Source organism: Solea senegalensis, linkage group LG17 (assembly GCF_019176455.1).
Source record: "Solea senegalensis isolate Sse05_10M linkage group LG17, IFAPA_SoseM_1, whole genome shotgun sequence".
Lineage (NCBI taxonomy): Eukaryota > Metazoa > Chordata > Actinopteri > Pleuronectiformes > Soleidae > Solea > Solea senegalensis.
This window is the reverse complement of record NC_058037.1, coordinates 10,214,222-10,232,759: the sequence shown is the minus strand read 5'-3', so window position 1 is coordinate 10,232,759 and position 18,538 is coordinate 10,214,222. Positions and strand designations below refer to the sequence as shown.

General features: G+C 40.9%; 1 protein-coding gene across 5 annotated transcripts in view; it reads left to right on the top strand.

The window, feature by feature from the left end:
• LOC122784044 (disheveled-associated activator of morphogenesis 1-like) overlaps positions 1-18,538 on the top strand; it is a 45,595-nt gene that overhangs the window by 6,443 nt on the left and 20,614 nt on the right. For 2 of the 5 annotated variants that reach the window (XM_044049106.1, XM_044049102.1), the window contains exon 1: positions 8,983-9,388. The exons of 1 other annotated variant lie outside the window; for it this stretch is intronic. The gene's annotated coding sequence lies outside the window, so the exon portion shown is untranslated. Of the gene's footprint in view, positions 1-2,972; positions 3,060-8,982; positions 9,389-18,538 lie in introns of those variants that run through there. 2 more of the 5 variants (XM_044049103.1, XM_044049105.1) reach the window with 2 other exon arrangements.

Here is an 18,538-nt window from a genome sequence, read left to right as displayed (position 1 = left end):
AACATGTGCAGAGCACCTAGGCCAGCTTGAATCCATCTGAAATTCGCTTTAACATATCAACACGTCTTTTAAGACACAATAACACAAACATTTAATTTTTTTGTACTGTCAAAAACCTACATGTATCGTGACAGAGCAGGTTCCCTTTAGAAAAACAAGCCTGGATCTGCAGTCTTTGGTTCTATAACTGGAACTGGGTGACCTATGAAATGATTTTTTTTGGGCCGATCTGAATTTGTTGCAGTTGTACCCCCGAGAGCACAGAACAAGCTGTGCTAGTTCCTGATTCCTGCCAACATAGTTTTCTTTATTGAGGTAGTTTAAAGAGGGAAGAGAGACTGTATAAATCCTACAAATTTTATATGTTTACCATTACTGCTTTAGTCGCACTCCTTTCTAAATCCAGATGTGTTCTTCAGGAATTCACATCACCTTTCTTAACAATATCAGATTTATCTTGTAAACTGTAAGCAATAAATCAGTTATATTGCGGAAATAAACGTCATCTCCTCTTAAACATAATTGAATAACTTTAGTAACTTTTATTTGGAGGTAAATAAAAAAAGATGTGTAACATTTAAGAGGGATTAGTGGCAGAAAGTGAATATACTAGCCACATGTAATAATGTTTAATGTGTAATCGCTCAAAAATAGACAAAACAAATGAGGAAGAATGACTTCCTTTCTGTTATATGAAGGCCACTGTAGTTCCTTAATGTGTGTGGAAAAGGTAGGAGTGAGGAGTACCCAAGTCTCACCATTAGATGTCACTAAATTTTACACACTGGTCCTTTTTAAACCCCCTAACTTTTCCCCTAACCTAACCTATTCCATATAAAAAACTGGTCTTTCCTGGCTGCATGCCCATTATACTTAGTACTTGGTACTTGTTTGGCTTTGTTTCTAACTCAAAGTCTTCCGTTTTCTCGAACTTGTGTGCATCTTAATTAATAGCCTTGCCTTGCTATTCCCGCTCAAGAGTGGAGTCGGTCGCAGCTAACAAAGTTAGAAAGTGACTGTTCCCTTGCCAGACATGGAGAGTTGAAGCAAACCTCACATTACGATGACAATGAGCACTGAAATTAATCACTTGTGTTCCTCCAGCAGTACGATGTGGAAAGAGTGTAGCCACACGCTGCGGTTCAAACAAAGGGAGCATGTGGGCTCTGTCCTGCATGAGTGTGTGTGTGTGTGTGTGTGTGTGTTAGTGGGGTTGGGAGGTGGAGATGTTGGTTTGGGAGGGTGTGGGGGAGTTTATGGGCCAGAAGGGATTCATGTTTCAATCTTTGCTCGCCTCTTTTCCCTTTGTCTAGGTCACATTATTAATGTCACCTCCTAAAACAGAGGGGCTGGACATTTTGTATGAGTTTTTAGTTCTGTTGGACCTATGAGCCCTCTACCCTTTTTAATTTATTTATGAATATCTTAATATAGTGGCAGCAGGCTGCTACTTTATGCACAAATGTAACTGAAGCCACTTTCATACTAAAATTAGCAGCTATATCCATGATTTTATAACCCAAGTTAACCTGTTTGTCTTTTTTTTCTTGCTTGAAATACACCGTCACAAATATGCCACAAACTAAATTACTCCAAGGAAGAAAAAACAACTGCACAGCTTAGAGACATTTGTTACACTGGTTTTGTATCTTAAAATAAGGTCCTCTCCCAATAAATCATTCACTCGATCCATTTGATGAAATAAAACAAATACTGTGCACTCTTCTGTGGTTGTAAAAAGTAAGGTTTTAACTGCTGATAAATGAAATGACGCAGGGGTTTGCAGGAATGAAGTAGATGAAGAATTAATCAGCTTGTTCGCCCAAGTCTTGCATCCCCACTTTTAATGATCTCATCCAAAGTTGTAAAAACTGTGTGCATTGCATGTCTCCAACAGTCATTTGACCCAATTATTAAAAGCTGATTAAACTCATTCCCATTGGTTTAAACAGGTATTTTAACCAGAGATTACACTTTTCTTACTAAGCCCATACAACAGCCATTTAACAATGCAGTTGAGGACCCCTTTTATAACTGCCATTAGAATGTGTTTTCTGTGATTGGTTAGCTCTTCACCACATGCATTTACAACTGGTATTAACATGTACACATCTAGATGCGATTGCTATCTGATCACAGTCAACCTCCCCCCCACACTTACTGTATGTCACCTCCCCCTCTTCTTCTGCAAAGATTTCCTGTAGCAGACTACAGTGCCGCCATATCACCAACAACAACGTCCACCGTCAGACTCGATGAAAGACTTGTTTTGTTGCCGCTTTCAAGTTGGTTGTGCTCGGAGCCACCAACGTATTTCTGCTCACGTCAATGTTGTGGGTGGAGCGGAGACCTCTTAGGTGTACACCTGTACCTGTACAAGTGGTCAGGCGCTATCTGATTGTGATCCAATCACCGAAGAAGCATTTTAATGCCAGGTGTAAAGGGTGCCCATGTGTCATTTCTAATCAGATTAATCTCAAATGGAAGTAGCTGATATTTTTTAAAGATAAAGTCACCAACATGAAAAGCTTGTTTTGACTTCACATGCAACATTTAGTCCGGATAAAACGCAGGATTCATTTTGACTTCAGGCACTTAATGCGACGTGACGGTGCTTTTCGGGAATTCCACCTGGATTTGCAGAACACGTTGTGCATCCGGTTTGCTTGATATCCTTGGTTGGAATAGGTCAGATGCCAGCATGTTTCCTTTCCAGACTTAAACCACTGGATGTTTAACAGCCGCTGAAACAGCTGACGGATATCAGATTGAGCAGCAGACACTGCCAGAGTATGGCGTGCTTCATCCTGCTCTTAAAATGCCGCCTTGCCCTCCAGAAAGTACGCTCAAGTTCTGACAAGTTATCAGGGGGAAGTGCAAGGATGGAAAAATATGTTTAGGCTTATCTTATCCTTCTTTCATTCAAAGGTTGACGCAATTTCATTAATTCAGAAAGTGACAGCAGTGCTGAGGCGTGAAGAGCTGCTAAAAGTTTGTTGCTTTGGACATTATCATGAATGGAGCAGGCTGTGTCGATTTCAGATCGTCCTCTGCATAATGTATGTAAATAAATGCATCTTCTGGTTTATCACTTTCCGTCTGCATGTGATTTGCATGTCTCTGAAGCTCATTCATCATGTCAATGGTATTTTTACCATAGTAATGCAATTTCCCGTTGACTTAGTTTGCGTCTCTGGAGCCGGTAATGTCAGTCATGCAGATTCTTATCGAATTTGTTGAATTCATTATTGTTAAAAAAGGTACCGTTTGTTTCTTTGTCGTTTGTTGTGAAGCACATTGTGACTTCTACAAATCATGAAAGGCAGAGGTAATGCGTCGCAGCCTGGGCACAGATTGAAACTGCTATCATGAGTCTTTCCTGATCTAAAATGTTTTTGTTTATCTGAAATAAGTCACTGTAACCAGCAGCTTCCCGCTTGCATCACAACACACCGTTGCTGCTTTGGGCAAGGTTTTTGGTTGCTGCTACAATGAGCACTTTTCCCACAGTATAACATATCTGTGTGATAACATTACCGTCGAGAAGCCGTCAAAACAGCTATGTAGTCAGACGAAACCAGCTGCGTCAACAGTTAAATGTTCTATGGGAGGGATTGCGTTTCAGCTTTTAGTGGCGACTATTGTCCGCATTCATATTTTTTTTTGCCTCACAGTTATGTAACTATATTTTTTACCAGTGTTATGATTTATCAGTGATTCATTGGACCAACTGGTTCATCTATCAGGCTTCTAACCTTTTAAAATTGAGTGTATTTTGGGGATTGTTCTACATTTTGATCTACTGTGTCTTTAAAAACAGGGATCCCCGCTGTGTTGTTTAAGGAAACCCTTCCTTATGCAGGGTTCGCAATGTGAAACAAATGTGAAATACTACTCCTTCATTGTGTGATTTTTAGATAGCACACTCGCCGTCATGGACCAGAGATGTGACATGTAACCTCCCTATCTCACTCAGACATCACCCTGGCTTTATTGCTGACATAAACAATGACATGATATTCTGGGGTTTGTTTTACCTTTCAGGTAGAATAAATGCTATGTTTATCTATATTCCAGTGATATTGACATACTTGCAAAACAAACAGTAGCAGTGTTGCATGTTGAAGTGTACTGCTGCCCTGAACATGGTGTTGTTTGTGTCCCAGATGTTTACCTTTCACAGTTGATGGCTCGGATGCCATAGGGCAGAGGCTGTCAGGTTGAGCCTGTTAAACTGCAGGTGTTCTTGTTCATGTCCACAAACGTCCCTTTTCCTGCTGCTTCTGTTTTTAGTATATTTATTTCAGTGCATTACAGCTCTTGGTTTTTTATCTCCTCATCAGATTTTCTTCACATAAATATTTTTTGTTTTGGCTCATGATGAGTCTCGGGTTCTTTTCCTCTACTGAGATTATGACACACTTTGAGATAAGCAGCTTGTAACTCAGCCATCCAGTCATACAAGATGGTCCTGTGTACTGCTCCCTGGCTTGTTTTCTCTTTCGACTTTGCCTCCGTGTTAGTCACGCATCCGGCTGGCAGTAAGTCAGTCTCACATCCTTGTTGACGGTCAAAGATAAGGCCAGGACCTTGGACCTTTTCTCGTGGATTTAGTCTGGTGAACTAACGCTGAGAGCATCTGTGTGTGAAATAAGCTAATGTGGCGTGAGGCTGTCTTCACTCAAAGAGGAGACTGAATACTGATGGGATTGTTGGATTAATGTTTTGTCACTGGATTTGTTTGTCTGTTTATATGCTTCCTATCCTTTGCAACTGTATACCGTTTCATTACACAACCTCCTCTTTGTTGTTTCTCTGCTCGAAACCTTAACCACTTATTTCTCGCTGCACTCAGCTTTGCCTGCATCTGGACGGATCAACAAGTTAAGCCACAGGCTTTTAACCCTCAAATTCAGTCGATCCATTACAGGCACATTGACTGCAGCTGCAGCGTCAGCTTTATAGTATTTTTTGTAGCAGTGTTGTACACTTCTTCCAGGAAGATCTTTTATCTTTGTTGCCCAAAATTCCCCAGGTTTTAATGTGACAGAGGTGGATTTACAGTTTGAGTGTTAAAGGAGTTGAAAGAAGTTTAATGCTCTGTAATGTCTGTGCATGTCTATTGTATACGCAAATGCATTCCATTTGTGCATACATACAATAACTTATATAAGCACCTCATTGAAATGCAAGAACTTATTTTTAGTAGTTTCATCAAGTAGATTGCCTTTTTGGAGGCCTTACCATGCTTGAAAACTCACTAAAGTTTGCACATGCGTCAGACCTGGCAAAACTGTATGTATTTGATGAGAACCAGAATTGGATGTCGGGGTGTGTGGAAATTTCAAAAACATTTGCACTAGTATAACTGGTGTGATAATAGGAATCATGAATATATGTTTTTAAAAACGTGACATTAGTGGCTGTTGGAGGGTGGATCATGGGGCTGAACGATTTGGGGACATGAATCATATGAATCATAAGTAATTATTTCAGCCCTCTGTGGATCAGCTGTTTTTTCCGATATGAAGCAAAGAAACCACTAAAAGTTAAAAGTTTGATTGAGTTATGATTTCTCATTCATCTGACTCATTATATCTGTATGAACAGAAGGACATGGTAAATATTGGTAAGGTCATATGCTTCGTCACGTTAGCACTTACAGAATATAATGCCTTACTCTTTGTGATCATATGAGAGAACATCATGTGGGTACTTCTAACTGATGCTGTGTCATCACTGTATGAATGCGACATACACACATACACTGAGTGGTCAGCTGACTAGAAAAGCATTAATTAAATGCAGTCCATTTCACACACACAATTCCTTTACTGTTCATGTTTGTAGTTGCTTGGCTATGTTGTCGAGATAAGTGGATGCAGATAGTCAGCATGCACCCCTTCTGGGATGGACCCCTCTATTCCAGGAGGTTAATTAGAAGCTTTCCAGAAGGTGGGCAGAGACCGGTAGGACCCTTTTTAATCCTGGAATTTAATTTGTGATCATTAGGGTCTCCAACAAGGGAAGGGCCGCATGGGAGGAATTTATGGATACAGCCCCACCCTGGATGAAACATATGTATGGTGCAGCCCTGTTAGCTTCCACCACATGATACAAGCCATAATATAACGTTCCCCCCTTTGCACATTCCTTCACAGCAGTCGGTGAAACTGTTTTTTTATTTAGTGGCTGTCACTCAAGATTCAGCTGAGAGTATGCTTATCCTTGGCATGAAGCTGAACTTTGTGTTCATTTTCACAAACTCCTCAAACATAGACAATAACAGTTTCCACCCTCTAGTTTCTGTATGTGTGGCTTTGAGTGACCCCATGTTTCACTCTATGAACACAATATTTAACATTTCATCAAGGTGGTTTTTATTTTTCTCTCTAACTTAGCCAACAAGCTTGTAATTGAAGCTGAACTTGTCAGGGTCATCTACAGTCTGCAGCCAATCAGATTTGCATGCTTCTTTGTTTCACTGTACTATAAAGCCTCAACAGCTTTCAACTTTCCAGTGAATTCTTGTCTAATTTGTACTGTAGCTGGTATTAATCATTGTGATTAAATGGCAAACTTTAAAATGGTGTTAATTATATTTACACATTTGTTGTACGTTGCTGTGTTGTGCTTTGTTTAATTCTTTTGGCAATGCTGCCTTCTTCTTTCTAGGTCAATACGTAAGACAGTATCCTAAAGTTGACCTCACAGCAACAGAAACATATTATTGCTTGTTGAAAAACCAGATAGAAAAGGGTAAAGTTGAGTTTTGTCTGCCCTTTCGTGCTTAATAATTAACAGAAAAGTTCATCAAAGGGGGAGAAAAGGTTCACGCAAACACTCTGCTTCAGTTTCGCTCTGTGAGTAGTGGTAATAAACATTTTTTTTGCTGCTCCACTGTTTCTTCAAACCTTGTCTTTAAATATTAAGATAAGAAAATCCCCTAGGTGACCCCTGGAATTAAAAGGTTATTATGCATAGTACCATATTTCATCAGTGTTGATTGATCAATCTGCAACTAGTTTGAAAATGTACTAGTGGAGCAGAACAGTGTCTGTCATGGCCGACAAAGGAGCAAGAGTTGCTAATGTTGCTAATCTTGTTCTGTTTGGACCTTTCGAACTAAACCTATGAAATAATAATTGATTGACTAGTGTCTGCTGGTATACTTGCATTGTTTGTTTTGATTGGCTGACTCTTGTTCTTCTGCAAACATCTACCTCATGCAACATGAGCATCTGTTCTGTATCCCAGGTTAAATATGTCACAGTTAAATCCTTTAGGCTTTCTGTACTAAAGACAGCATGTAAACTAAAGACAAAAGACTGTTTTTTGTCACCTTTTGATGCTACAGAGAAATACAGGGCAATGATTTCACCATAAGTTCTATGTACCTGTTCCCCTCGAGGTCACCAAAACAACAGTCCTGGGTCTTTATTGACGGGGAAGCTGTGTCCCACCAGAACAGAAGCTGTCCATGGGAACAGGACCTGTCTGTTATTCCAGCTGCATGACATTCTTTTCAGAGGCAGCTACCCAGCACTGTACAGACTCCACTGTTATCCATTCATGACTGCACCGGCGTGGCTCGCCACTGATTTCTGTAACGGCAGTCGGGTCAAGATAAACAGTTTCACACACTGTTAGCCAAAGCTGCAGTACAGCATCTCGACAAGGACATGTAAAGTGCTTCACGTGATTCTTTATCAGATAGATGTAATGTGTCTTGGAACTGGTCCAGAAACATTGAAGCTGCAGGCAGCTGTACACACGGGCACCTCCAGGTGGCAGCTGTTGGGGGATTTCTAAAGCTGAATGAATACGGCTATCTAAGAGTGGTTTGAGTTGAGACTTCTTTTTGGCAGGGTTTTTTTTCAGTTACAGTCTCAGTAACAGGCAATGTGATACTCCACTGTGTGTCTTATTATAGTAATTGGACAATGCAGGGTTGAGTAATGAAATAATATACCTTAGGCTCTGTGACGTCTTGTGACTGTATAATACCCATCACTAACACCTGACTCACCTCTGACGAACAAGAAATACATGAATGACTGATAGATGACACTTATTTGGACAACACCTGCATAGAAACCTGTAGCGCCTGAATGAGACGTCTCTGAGAACATGTCTGATTTTCTCACGTCGTGTGAGTTCATGGACAAAATAGTAATTGCTTTGCTTTGCTTTGCTTTGTGTGTGAATACACCGTAAGTAGAGAAAAGGATCTGATTTAAATGGTTATTTCATTATTATGTCACTGGTTTCATGGTAATCTCACAACAAAAGACCAAATTAATGTGACGCTGTAAACATGTCTTCCAATTGAGATCCTTATTTGATGAGCTTTCTGCACAGAAAACAAATTATTTTCCCATTTTCCTTGCACTGGTGTTTTTCGGTCCAAAAAAATGGCAATGTGTTGCAATGTTTATAGATTCTGGATGATGTTAGGCAGTAATTAGCTGCGATGCAGGAGAGAGAGGAGTGAGGCTTGTGCTGTAAATCATGTGGGAGTGTCTTTGATTGTTTAGATTAAAATCCTCTGGATGTTCAGTATCGTCACTACCAGACTGTAAGAATGATTTCTTTCCAGTGTTATAAAATGTGTTGGAGGTATTATATTCAGGAGAACAGGAAGGTACATGATTGATTGTAGTGTTTGTACGGTCATTTATGTTACACATACAGCATTACTTCATTTCCTCAGAACCTCTGTCAGACTTTCACTGCCTCCCAACAATCTCCCCTCCAGAGTCCACATTTAAACATTTTACACTTTCGCTTTATTTCCCTCCTGCAGCTCTCCAAACATGCCCTCTCCAAACAAACACTAAACGAGTTGTCCAAAGCCTGTGCAGGGGGAGGGGGTGGGCTGGGCGGCGGCCACCGCCTGGCTGCATCCTATTAGAACTGTGAGTGTTGAAAAGAGGTGTGGTCTGTAGTCAGTAACATCTGTGTCTGTCCCCTCTGCCCCCACGGCATTCTGCAGAGAAAGGCAGAGAGGAGGAGGTTAGGGAGGGAGTAGAAAGAAAGCGAGGAGAAGTCCTTGCCGGTCAGCTGGCTGTTTGAAAGACCACTAAAGAGGGAGCTCATGCTGTTTTCCTCCTGCTATCAGACAAATGCAACTTCTGTCAAACTGGGATTTTCCTCCTTGCTGATTTTGACAGCCTCTTGGATTCGAGGTGCTTATTAGCTGCTCCAACCACCTGGAGAGGCAACTTTGAACCTGCATGGATTACATACCTTACGCAGAGACTGCTCTGCTGCGTGCTGCATACGATCATCGTGTCTTTTCTGTCGACAGTGCAGAAAGCTGGCAGTGAGTTGAGGGTATAAAGGGAATGATCAGAGCACAACATCGGCGAGCTCACTTCTGGACAGGGTAAGACGAGCTCAATGAATCTTCCCGTTGTACCCTGTAATCAAATAAGTGTGAGGAAAAGGAGTGCTGGAACCGGCTATCTGGTGACTGGAATGTGTGTGCATGTGGACTGTATGTGGCCAGCAGATATCATATCAGTCCGTGTGTGTGTGTATGAAGAGAGTTTGGGCTGGAGGTCTGCTTTATCTCTCCCCAGGATACAGGCTGGATTCCTCTCACCAAGACGTAGGTGATTGTGTCATGTCTGTCTAATTAGGAGGTGTCGGTGTGGAAAACGGTGTTGCCGTAGTAACCATGGGGGAGGGGAACATGACGGGGATGCTATGACCGAGCCCCGGGGGCTGATTTCTTGGTGAGAGAGTTTTCCTCTGTATTCAGGGAATGCCCCGTAATGACAAGGCTGGTCTGGAAGACAGGATGAGGTGGTGGTAGAAGTATGTGTTCACAAACGCACACACACCCACACACACACAAATATACACACAGAGTGAGCTCGTAGGCTGCTACTTCCCACCTCTCTATGTGGTCTGGTGAGCACAGTCCATTATCACTGTCAAGTGAGTGTGTGTGAGAGAGAGAGAGAGAGGATGGCATAGTTTTTTCCATGATGAGGGGCGGAGTGCACATTATCAGGTCAATGAAAAGGAAAGTCACCTTGAGCATGGAAGGGTCTGCTCATTCTCCTTGCTCATTTCCTGTCGCTGCCCATCCTTCTCAGGTTCCACTCTCGCTTCCTCACCTTCTCCCATGAGACCATGTGTAATCTACAATATGTGCAAATACTATACAATCGGATGTTACAAAAGAGCGTTTCTGCAGGATTTCACGCTGGCTCTGAGTGACGGCAAGCCAGACCTGTAATCCTTAATGGTTTTGTAATTTGTTTTTGTCCACTGAATTAGAGAGACAATCCTATTTTCTCCCCTATAAACATCCAGAGCAGATTAAAAAAGGAGGGTAATGTGCAGTGGAAGGGGCTTACATTAAATCATCCAACCCACCCAGTTTGCACCGATCAACCCACCATCCTGGTTACCATAGCAACTGAGGAAGAGGTAGGGATCTTTGAAGGACAGGCTGCAGCTTGGGGTATCCTGGAAGAGATTACAGCGTCCTCCAACCTCATTATTAATGATCTGAGAGTTTGTCTGATTGACTACACAGATGTACATTTGTGACTAATATTAGATTGAACTCAGTTGCACAGAGCATGTAATGATTGTTGTTCCGCTGCACTGAGGCAGAGATCATGATGAAGACATATGGTGGATTTTTCTTTTTAAGTCCCCACAGTTTATTTGACATTTAACGCGCAGACATACACGATTGATCTACTGATTTTCTTTCTTCCTGCCAATAGTCAAGGACTTACTGTGTCTTGGTTAATGAGGAGCTCAGTCAATAATTTTTTAGGAAAGAAAATCAATACAGTCCTCTCAGGTCATTATCCATCATGTGCTGACACCACCCAGCATCTTTCAAATGTATTAATTTTTAAACTGGATGTTGGAAATGCAGGCTGGATTGTTGGTTCAGAAGCTGAGTCATGTACAGCTGAGGATGAGTCTTGCAGCAAAAATATAGCCATATAAAAAAATCCCAGAATCACTTGAAGTGTGCGCTATATTTAAAACATTTTCACCGCTTTATCTTGCTGTCAGATACTCTTCAGTATTACGCTTTTTTAAAACATACATTTGTTATTCCTTCACACAAGCAGACCTAAGCTGCCACAGAGCAAATGTTTTGGTCTCAAGAAACTGAACTGGATTTTTGTGAAGACCCGATTGTTTTCTGTTTTTCCCTGGCTGTTCAAACAAAGGAGTGTCCTGGTCACCATGTACAGTATATTACACTGAGTTCTACCAAGTGAAAATGTTGCTAAAACGGCTGTAGCTAGTTGTACTGAAATCAGACACCAACAACACACAACTCTCCAAGTATTACTTTAAACCACCGTCAATTATGTCAAATTTAGTATAAATATTTGATGGTGAATATGTTTGCAAATCCTTGCTTTCTTCCATCATAATTGGATTGCCATGTTGTTACCAGTCAACATCAAGTTAAGTAGTGTTAGCACAGTACAATAATGGCTGTGGGTTTTGTAATTGTTGTCTTATAAACAGTCATTATGCAGTTGCAGTATGATGTATGATGAACAGACCACTTACTTTAAAAGCCCTTTGACTGATTTTCCATTTTATCTTTGGAAAATTGAACAATTCTGAAAGACATCGTCATTCAGAAATTAACAAAAGTCTTGATGCTGAATGATGGTGACAGGAATCAGAGGCTCTGGCATCTTCTGATTCAGAAAGATTGTGATTCATAATTCCAACTCGATCCTGCATGAAAACTACAGATCATTGCAATCAAGCTGCTGCTGTGAAACAGGCACGTAGCTAACATTCAAACATATATGCTGAGTGATGATTTTTTTTGGAACACAGCCAATAAACTGAATCCTGATGAATGAGCTCAAACCATTGAAAGGATAATGTCACACGTTTGAGGAGTTTCTTTCTTTGCCCCAAGTCTAACCTCCACTTGAAGGGTTGACCCGAGGAAGAATGCTAACATGTTAAGAGTGGGGGGTTGGAGAGTCTATCGGCAGAACAAGTTTAGCAACCTTGCCTGTGCAAAAGAGCAGCAGCCTTTTAACCTGCTTTTTAATCTCTGTCCTCCCTACATTTTAGCCCCACACTCCCTCCCTAAATAGACATTTTTTTGCTCTGTGCTGTTGTTCATTCATATAAAGAAAGAAAAAGACAATACAAAAGGTCTAGAACAGTCCATTGTTGATGGATGCAAATGTGTCCAAAACATTCAAGTAGTGTCTTTATAGTTTAAGTGTGAATTTAATCTATAAAATCTATAAATTGCTGCAAAAAATGCAATAATTTATGACATCACAACACAACACATGGAGAGGCTGGCATTAAACAGACCTTTACCAGCATTTAAAAAAAAAAAATTGTGGTGTCTCTTATGGGAAGAAAAGCTTGTAAAAAGCTAGAAGGGACCACAAATTAGATTCACTAGTGATTGAATCTTTCCCAAGCAACAAAGCAACTTAACTGACAAACATTGTGTCTGTCAGCATTTGCGTCGCCCTTTGTTGATGAAATAATGCAGTGACCTCCCAGGCTAAACACGTCAACAACTCATTTTTATCACAGAATCTACTGATGGAACATTCAGTGTGACGAACAAACACACTCTGTCAGTCTACCTGTATCGCCGATTTTTTCTTCTAAATCTCTTCCTGTTTTATGTCAATTTGTGACCAGATTATTCACATTGTCGGTTGAAAAAAGGTCTGGCCACAGACACACAGGGGCCGTTCTTGAACAAATCTGCCACCACAGACTGTGACCGTGATACCACGAGGACAACAACTCGATTATCTCTTTGTGACAAGGCCAATAGAGTTTCCTGTATTAGGATACAGCAGTCCGTGTGCTGTTTGTGCGTTGAACTGAGCACACAGTATTATTTGGGCATGGCATGGTGTGTACAAGTAATCTTGAGCACACAGAGAAGAGAGAATTTTGGATTTGTAAAGGGCTTCATTAATGTTAAATATGTTTCCAGTTGTCATAATGATCTGGATGTTGGGCAGCATTACAATGCAACAATAATTGACTGAAAACAGACTATTATTCCACTTCTTTGATTAATTGTTAAGTCTGTGAAGTGTGAGAAAAATGTCCATCAACATTTTTCCATGGCCCAGTAGATGTTTGTTTTGTGAGAAGTCCAAAGACATTGAGTTTAAAATGATATGAAGCAGACGCTTACAATATATCCTTACATCCAAGAAAGTAGGACCAGAATGTTTTGCTTTACCGTGATGAATGAATAAGTGAATACTATTGAGTAACTTTAGGATTTGCTGAAGTTCATGCAGTTCACAAATATATAGGTTGTTTATTGTTTTGTTTTTTTTAAATAGAGGTGGAATAAAATCTTCCTTTGTCTGTAATCCCTTTCTGTACGTCTGTGTATGTTAATCCTGTAATCTGAGCGGCATCACAACACCCTCCACCATGTGACCTCCAGAGGCAATGCCTTTGTCATATCTTGACACATAATCCTGTAATGTAAATGCACATAACCACACACTTCAGCTCTGCTGCCGTGACACTGCTGCTTCCACACTGAGGACAGTTTTAACAGCTGTCAGTTTGCCTGACTGGACACAGCTAAGGCGTGATTGATCTTAATCTCCTCTTAACCTGCCAGTCAGCATTTCAATCGTGGCCAAGTTATGTTCTGATGTGTGTATATATCCATGTGTGCATGTGTTTACTCATGTGTTTACTCATGTGTACTTAGGGCTCCATTAAGTAATTGGCAGAAGGAGCACCATGCATGCTCCCCAGCTGTGCAAGACAATCAGGCACCACTGTGCCATTTGTATCATTGCTAAACAGACAATTTGAAACACATTTGTAGCATGAAAACACAAGCATTTTTCCAGGCAACTTGGATAATTGATGGATGAGTTCACTTTGTTCACTTTGACCAGTAGCATTTAGTTTTTTTCTTTTTTGGGACGAGAGTTTATTAAGACACAAGGTACAGCTGCATTGAGAGATGGGATTGCGGTTCTTTACTTGTGTTTGTTGCATATTTTGTGGTAGTGAACTAATTCTGCTCTCAATTCGAAGCAGTTTTGAGTTTCACAAGTTAAGCAAGGACTGAGTGTCCAAACACTGGGGTGCTGATTGATTTTCAGCTGGTCAGTCCAGGCTCGGGGTGCGGGTTTGGATGGAAGAACTACCAATAGCCTTCACTGTGTGACTCCTGGGCCTTTTGTTTGCAGCTGTCCAAATTGATCCAAAATAAATTACCAAGTGCTGTGCACAACAGTCGTGGGGGTTTCCAAGAAGCCCTAAGCCTCTCGAGTGAAGCACACTGCAATCCCTGTGTCTCCCGCGGCTTTTTTTAATACAAGCACCTTTTGTGCTAAATGACATTTAGGGTTTTTTTGTCAGTGTGAGAAACATTGTAAAGCTGTGTAATGGAATATCTTGGGACTGCTCAACCTATACTGTTGAGTAGCTGTGCATTACAAAAGTACAGTGATGACATGATCATCAAATTGCAAGTCTGATCCTCCCCAAATCCTTAATCAGAAAAGAAGATTACAATTCTGTGCACCAAATGGCCCTCTGCTCTGCCTATAACACAGCTGTAGCTATACACTAAATATCCCAGTAGTTGCCCATGGTTGCAGTGCTTATTTAACCAAAACATTTCATAAAATGATTGGGCTTTCAGTGAGCTGATTATGTGACACATTCTGTCATCCAAGGTTAGACAAACAATGAGCCATAAGGATGAGAAATATTAGTGCCATAATATTCTGTTTCATGTTCTTCCTCCTCTGGGGAGAGAGTGAGAGTGAGAGAGAGTGAGAGAAAGGGAGAGAGAGAGAGAGAGAGACAGAGAGAGAGATCATAGATCAGGCTCATTGAGAACTGTGTCTTTGTACCCACATTCTCATTCATGGTTCCTACCATTGCCTTTGGCTCTGCTTCTCTTTCACTTTGTTAGAACCATGGCAGAGCTGTTTCTTGTCTGTATCTTGTCCCAACCGCCATTAATAGTATTAACCGTAATAAAGGTCATTAGTAGCTTTAGATTTAAAAAAGAAAAATTAAAAGAACATCTCGGAGCCAGAAAGTGCTGAGAGATACCAGCTGGTGCAGAAGAAGGTATTTCACACATCTGTTTTCAATACTCCACTGTCCACTGTGTTCTCTATCCAAGGCTGAATTCCTGCTCCAAGTCAGGCACATGTCGGGTTATTAGCATCAGCTTGATTTTGATCTGTTCGTATTGATAAGTTAGCTATTATTTAATAGCAGGCAAAATAATGAAATAGATGCATTTTAAGAAAAGCTTTTTTTTTTGTCTAAAAATTCAATTTTGTTAGCTGCTTCTGTTTTTGGACACCAACACCTTAAGTGTCCTTCCACAATGTCACTGCTATTGGCACAGTTATTGGACAATTAGAGATTATAACTCAAGCTCACATTGTTTCCACTGTGTGAAGTTTCATTCCATGTTGAACAACAAAGGAGTCTAAATAAAACTGAAAAGTGAAATAAAGAAGACCTTGGCAAAGGTAGAAGACGACAGCTAGAAGAAAAATGTTCGGTTTACTTGAATTCTCCATCTCTGTTCTCCATAACTCTTCGCACATGTTGAGTAACGTGAGCATGTCCCTGTGTTTAGCTTAAGATGCTCCTCTCGACTTCTGCCTTTTCTCCAGCAGACCTGACAGTTCAACAGGTCGTGATGGGGCAGATCTTAGGGCAGGCACCGAACACAGGCTCACACTCGCTGTACAAACACTGGGATTCTTTTTACACTCTGGACTCACGCCAGGTCACCCGCCAGACCACATGGGCAAGAAAACAATAAAGCTATCCAAGAAGAGAAATTTCCTTCAGACAAAGAGGGGAGTGTTTGAGTGGACATGTGCGGGTGGTTTAATTACTGTATGTCTATGAATCAAAGAAGTTGTAAAGAATCTGCCTTGTACTGTAAACAGCAGCCTACACAAGCCACGATGTTTCTCCAGTGCTGTCCAAGAGTGGATTTGAGTCAGTATAAACATCATTCTTCTTTATAATATGGAAAAGTGCAGCTGTTACGTTGTGTTATCATCCGCATCTTGCAGACTGTTAACATTTTAAACGTGCCAAGTCATTCCTAGAAATAACCCTTCATTTTGCATCATCGGATAACATTTGAGGTCCGTGTTTCCTCTATTTTAGAGCAGGTTGCGGTGGAAGGTGTTGTTGTATGGGTGTTGTTCAGGGTCACAAGACTCACCTGAATATGAGAGGAATGTCCTCTTGTTCCAACAGGCCTCTGTTATGTTGTCAACCTTGACCGTCTGACAGAAAACCTCTGAGGGTTATTGTCAGAGTCTCACAGGTTAACATTTATAGTGCTAACACAACGTTTTCTTTGCACTCAGTACGTTTCCGTGCACAGTAGCTTTAGTTGTCCCTCGACTCCGCTGTTTAATCGGACTATTATCCCTGTCGCAGTATGAAAGCACTAGTTGGGAATAGATTTATTGATATGCCCCCTTTCAGCTCATTAGTACGAGGCTGTTTCAGATTTAGCTGGCAGCTAGTTAGCATTTCAAGCTCTTTTAGAAATTCAATTTAGCACAATTTCATTTGGACTAACGTGTATTTTAAAAGTCTGGTTTTAGTCAGTCTAACACAATAATTTGTCTCTTCTCACGTCATGTAATTGTATTGTTTGAAAGAAAATTTGCATTTTCAAAACTTATGCTTGTCCCGTCTCTTTGCCTCTGTGCTCCACGTCTTTGTACATGTGGCACAGGTGTCCAGGTTCCTGTAGCTGGACAGGGACCAACGCTGTCCATCTCTGGCTCAGGGGTATATACAAAGTTTATGGCTGCGTGAGCAAATGGAAAAGATGGGCAGCTCTGTGGACTAATATGGTCAAAGAGTGCTTTGAATCACTTCTTCCCTTCACCGTAGAATAGATGGCGAGCATGATGCTAAACGGCTGCTGCTGCTGCGGCGGCCTCTGGTAGTCTGTTTGAAAAAGTCAAGGATGTGTCAAAATAAATATGCAGTGTGTGTTTGTAGACAGAGCTGCTGTGTACTCTATCCCACATTTTACCTTATGCACCCTGTCCGTGTTCATGCAATAAGCTTTGTCATGTATATATTTATACACAAGCTGTCTTTATTTAGAAAAGTGTCATTAATCTAGTAATGAAATAAATATGGCTGTCATTACTGTAGACAGTTTGATCAGATAATTTACTGGTTTGTTTGCCTCCAACAGTCAAAATATGAAAATGGATGTGTGCCTGATGTGCAAGATGATTGCACCACTTTTTCTTAATCCCAGTTTGCCTTGGAAAAACTATTAAATTGTTAAATGGCAAATCACCATTGTGTGTTCGTGTTTTAGGATTTGCCTGTTTTCAGTCTGCTGGTGTCGGAAAATTGAAGGATTTATTTTGGTGAAAATTAATGAATATTTCTAGATTCTCTGGCAGGCTTAAATCGTGACCACATGTTAAAAAGTACAGTTTCTAGATAGAGGAAACAGATGAACCAAAGAAATGACTGAAATAGGACAGTGATGGCATCAGGCTTTATTTAGCAGACCACAAAAGTTACTTTTTATGGGTTGACTATTTAGACAAACTTGCCTAAGGAAATGTCCTCATTTTCCCTTTTGGAAGAGCACAGCTAAGAAGAGGGACTCAACCAGACCAGGTTGAATTTAGAAATGCATCGTGTTGCATATGATGCATTCTTTCTGGGCGAAGCCTTGGACTCATAGGAAATATTGGGAAAGGTCAAGTGAATGTGGTTATGTTCAGCGGGCTTTCGGTCACAGAGAGGAGACGTCCAGAAATTCTTGCAGGTCAGCACGGCCTCTCTGTGGTTTATGATGCTTGGCATTGCACCTCTGGTCCCAGCAAGGAGAGACTGTAGTGCTGTTTTTGTGACATGCTGACAAAGAGTGTCCTAGTGGATGTCTGGACATCACATCTTTATTTGTCTAACAAGCAGAGGAGTCTAGTGCACTTATTATCATGTCCATTGTTCTTGCTTGGAGTTGAGCCAGTAGCTCAGATTACACACACTACATCTGTCTCCTCTCTTACTCTTACTGTGTATTTGTACAAATTAGTTTGTCATGAATCAGATCTGATTTTGTTTTCCACAGTACTATGCTTCGACAAATGGCTTGTCCTAACGTCAAGTTTAAGGTTTAGCAGAACTAAGCTGTCACTGTCAGCGTGTGGATCGCTGTAGCCAAAGACCATATGTTCTACATAGAGTTCTGTCTGGTCCCTGGTCAAAGTATCCTGAAAAGATGAGGGAGGCTGTAAGATTAAACTGGATCCATGCTAGTAACTCTGTGAGGCTGCACTGCAATAGTTTTAGTTGAGATGCTGCTGGTTAGCACATATTTAATTAAGGAACCTTCTAGTTTTGGAATCAATAAAGTTCATCTATCTATCTATCGTCTAACTCTAAAGCTCGATACGTGACATGGCATACTGTCATGTGATCTGGATCTGGCCCCTCGCTCGGTCACACAGTTGTTTCCTCTTCCCCGCTTCCT